At 40.5% G+C, this 4885-nt stretch overlaps 1 non-coding gene across 1 annotated transcript; it reads left to right on the plus strand.

Annotated features, from left to right (window-relative positions):
* The first annotated feature begins 4501 nt into the window (after positions 1-4501).
* On the plus strand, positions 4502-4609 carry LOC148550420 (small nucleolar RNA R71). Its single transcript, XR_015892498.1, has one exon. It is a non-coding gene; the product is annotated as a small nucleolar RNA R71 (small nucleolar RNA).
* Positions 4610-4885: the final 276 nt, after the last annotated feature.

Consider the following 4885-nt stretch of genomic DNA (forward strand, 5'->3'; position numbering starts at 1 on the left):
GATGGGTGTTGCTTCTGCAAGAGTTTGATATAGAAATAAGAGACAGAAAAGGGACAGAGAACCAAGTGGCTGATCATCTGTCCCGAATAGAGCCAGTAGAAGGGACGTCCTTCCCCTCTCCTGAGATCTCTGAGACTTTTCTGGATGAGCATTTATTTGCCATTCAGGAAACACCATGGTTTGCAGACATTGCAAACTATAAAGCTGCAAGGTTCATACCCAAAGAGTACAACAGTATACAAAAGAAGAAATTAATCACTGATGCAAAGTACTACTTGTGGGATGAACCTTACCTCTTTAAGAGATCTGCAGACGGAATAATCCGTAGGTGTGTGCCTAGAGAAGAAGCACAGAGGATCCTATGGCACTGCCATGGATCTCAATATGGAGGCCATTTCGGAGGTGAGCGAACAGCCACCAAGGTCCTCCAATGTGGCTTCTATTGGCCCACACTCTATAGAGATTCCCGAGAGTTTTTACGTAACTGTGACAGTTGCCAAAGAGCTGGTAATCTGCCTCATGGTTACACCATGCTTCAACAAGGAATCTTGGAGATTGAGTTGTTTGACGTTTGGGGAATTGACTTCATGGGACCTTTCCCACCATCATACTCAAACACTTATATTCTGGTGGCAATTGATTATGTGTCAAAATGGGTTGAGGCCATTGCCACACCCACCAATGATACTAAAACAGTGCTGAAGTTCCTCCAGAAACATATCTTTAGCAGGTTCGGTGTCCCTAGAGTACTAATCAGTGATGGGGGCACTCACTTCTGTAATAAACAGCTTTACTCTGCCATGGTTCGATATGGGATTCGCCACAAGGTGGCTACTCCATATCATCCACAAACCAATGGGCAAGCTGAAGTCTCTAATAGAGAACTAAAAAGAATCCTGGAATGGACAGTAAATACCCGTAGAAAGGATTGGGCACAGAACTTGGATGATGCTCTGTGGGCTTACAGAACAGCATTCAAGACCCCTATAGGGACCTCTCCATACCAACTTGTGTATGGTAAGGCATGTCACCTGCCCGTGGAACTGGAACATAAAGCCTACTGGGTAACCAGATTCCTAAACTTTGATGCCAAATTAGCAGGAGAAAAGAGATTGCTCCAGCTAAATGAGCTAGAGGAATTCAGATTCACAGCTTTCGAAAATGCCAAGCTTTACAAAGAGAAATAAAAAAAATGGCATGACAAAAAGTTGTCATCTAGAATCTTTGAACCAGGACAGAAGGTTCTGCTGTTTAACTCTAGACTCAGGCTATTCCCCGGGAAATTGAAATCCCGGTGGAGGGGACCATACGTGATTACAAGTGTATCACCATATGGTTATGTGGAGCTTTAAGATATTGATTCTGATAAGAAGTTCATTGTCAATGGACAAAGAATCAAGTACTATCTTGAAGGCAACGTTGAGCAAGAATGCTCAAGGCTGAAGCTAGATTAAAAGCTCAGCAAAGTCCAGCTAAAGACAATAAAGAAGCGCTTGCTGGGAGGCAACCCAGCCATGGGGCATCAATTCTCTAAGCATTTTGCCCTATTTTTATTTTTATAAAATTCATTGATACTAACGTAAATCATTATTTTCATAAATCCACAGGGTTACAGAAGGAATCTGCACACAAAACAGAGATAGGGAGCTCACTGGCAAGAAAACGCCAGTGAAGGCCATTTTGGGCGTTCAGCGCCCAAAATAGGCATCCAGTGGGCGCTGAACGCCAGTGAAGGATGGCTTTCTGGCGTTCAACGCCAGAAAAGGGCACCAACTGGGCGTTGAACGCCCAGGAGAGCAGCATTTGGGCGTTGAACGCCCAAAACAGGCAGTGTTTGGGCGTTCAAACGCCAGGATGGCAGGGAGGAGCCAAATTCATTTTTCCACACATGTTTCCATTCAAATTTCAAATTTTATGTTTCAATGCATGATTTTTACATAAACATGTTAAGAACTCTGATTTCTAAAATCCCCAATTTCTAAAAACCCCATTTCAAAAATATCAAATATATCTTAATCCATAAGCACAAACCCTCTTTGCAAATTCAATCCAACTCTTTTCAAATATTTTCTAAAAACAAATCTATCTTTTTCACTCAAAAATCTTTTCAACTAATCAATATCCTTTTCAATTCTCCACATTATCTTTTTCAAAATCTAGATTTATCTTTTTCAAAAATCTATCATATCTTTTCTTATCATATCCTCTATCTTATCTTTTTCAAATCAATCTTTCTTATCATATCTTTTCTAAATTTTCGAAAACCCACCCCCCCATCCCTTTAAATATGGGTTCGGCCTTCCCCCCTTCCATCATCAACTGCACCTAGCTCTCCTTCTTTCCCTCTCCTTTCTTTTCTTTTGCTTGAGGACAAGCAAACCTCTAAGTTTGGTGTGTTTATCCGAGATCACTAAGATCATGGCTCCTAAAGGAAAACAACCCACTCCAAGAGGCAAGAAAGAGAGCAATCCAAAACCACTTTGGAATCAAGGGAAGTTCTTATCTAAAGAACATTCAGACCATTATTACAAAATAATGGGTCTGAGATCAGTGATCCCGGAAGTTAGATTCGATCTGAAAGAAGATGAATATCCGGAGATCCAGGAGCAAATTCGAATCAGGAACTGGGAAGTCCTAGCTAATCCTGAAACGAAAGAGGGGAGGAACATGGTCCAGGAGTTCTATGCTAATATGTGGCAAACTGACAAGCAGAAACTATCTGGGACTGCTTTCTATGACTATCGGACCGTGGTCAGAGGAAAGATGGTTCATACCTACCCTGACAAGATCAGAGAGATCTTAAAGCTACCTCAACTGAAAGACGATCCAGATTCCTTCAACAAGAGAATGACGAGAACAGACAAGGACCTGGATAAGATTCTAGAGGACATATGTATTCCTGGAGCCAGGTGGACCACCAACACAAAAGGTGTCCCAAATCAACTCAAGAGAGAAGATCTCAAACCAGTCGCCAGAGGATGGCTGGACTTCATTAGGCATTCTCTGTTGCCCACTAGCAACCGTTCTGAAGTCACTGTTAAAAGAGCAGTGATGATCCATTGCATCATGATGGGAAAAGAAGTGGAAGTCCATCAGCTGATCTCAGCTGAACTCTACAAAATTGCTAACAAAAATTCTAAAGAGGCCAGGTTGGCTTATCCAAGTGTGATCTCTCTGCTCTGCAAGGATGCTGGAGTAAGGATGGGAATAACTGAGTACATCTCAGTTGAGAAGCCAATCACCAAAGCATCAATGGAAAAACAACAAGCACAGGATGATCCCATCAAGAAGAAAACGCAGGAATTTCTTCCAGAAATCCCTTAATCTGAATACTGGGAGTATCTTGAGACATCTGTTACCAAGATACGGGAAGCTATGGAACAAATCATAAAAGAACAAAAGGAACACAGTCAAATTCTTACCTATATGATTAAAGAACAAGAGGAGCAAGGGCGTGACTTAAGGGACTTGAAGCGCCAGAAGTTATCTCTTGAAGGACCAAGCATCCCAAGGATCAGAGGAACCCCCGTTTCCCAGAACAAAGGTTGTTAACTTCCAATTTCTGTTTTAACTCTGTGATAGTGTCCTTATAGAAGTTTACCTTAGGAGTCATATAGTAGTAATTAGTATCTATTTTGATTTTATCTCCAATTAAGCTATAGTTTATTTTTCTCATCATCAGCAAACATGAATAAAGTAGTAGATCTTTTGAATAAGAGGCAATAAAATTTCGAGTTTTAATAAGAGAAATTCTAATTAGTTAAATGTGGTGGCAATGCTTTCTGTCTTCTGAATGAATGCTTGAATAGTGCATATGTCTTTTGAATTTGTTGTTTAAGACTGTTAAATATGTTGGCTCTTGAAAGAATGATGAACAAGAGACATGTTATTGATAATCTGAAAAATCATAAAAATGATTCTTGAAGCAAGAAAAAGCAGCAAAGAACAAAGCTTCCAGAAAAAAAAAAGTAGCGAAAAAAAAAAGAAAGAAAAAGAAAAAGCAAACTTTAGAGTCAATTGGGTGATGGTTCATTAGCTGGGTATAGGTTTATTTTTTTTTTTTATTAATTGGGTGGTTCCTCCAACCAGAGTTATAGGTTTTAGAGTATGGATCATTAGCTGGCCTAGATGAGTTTCCAAGGTAATTAGCTTCCTCCCGGTTAACTCCTTCTTCCGTTTCCAACTCTTCTTGGGGTGATGGTTGAGCGTGGATAGCTGCAACCTGAGTCTTTTTCATTTGCTTGGTCAATTCAGCCAGTTGTTTGGTGATCATCTTGTTCTGGGCCAGGATTGCATCCATATGGTTTAATTCCAAGGCTCCTCTGTTGTTGTTCCTATCTGATGCATAAAAGTACTCATTGTCAGCCACTGTCTCTATAACATCAATGGCCTCTTCAATGGTCTTCTTCTTGTTTAGAGAGCCTCCAGATGAGTGGTCTACAACCTTCCTTGATTCACAATTCAGCCCTTTATAAAAGATGTGGATTTGCACCCACTCATTAAACATATTAGGTGGGCATTTCTTTGTCAGGTCTTTGAATCTCTCCCAGGCTTCATAAAGAGTTTCACCATTCTGCTGTCTGAATGTCTGCACTTTATTTCTTAGCCTGTTTACTCTTTATGGAGGGTAGAACCTTGTTAAGAATCTGTTCATTACATCTTCCCAGGTGGTCAAGCTTTCTTTCGGAAATGACTCCAACCATTTTGATGGTTTGTCCCTCAAAGAAAATGGAAACAGTAGCAATCTATAAGTGTCAGGATGAACACCATTAGATTTAACCGTGTCACATATCCTTTGGAATTTAGTGAGATTCTCATTAGGATCCTCTTGTGCACTTCCTCTGAAAGAACAGTTGTCCTGGACAAGAGTTATGAGCTGAGGCTT

This window comes from Arachis ipaensis, chromosome B7, assembly GCF_059453495.1.
Source record: "Arachis ipaensis isolate K30076 ecotype BB chromosome B7, ASM5945349v1, whole genome shotgun sequence".
NCBI classification, from domain to species: domain Eukaryota; kingdom Viridiplantae; phylum Streptophyta; class Magnoliopsida; order Fabales; family Fabaceae; genus Arachis; species Arachis ipaensis.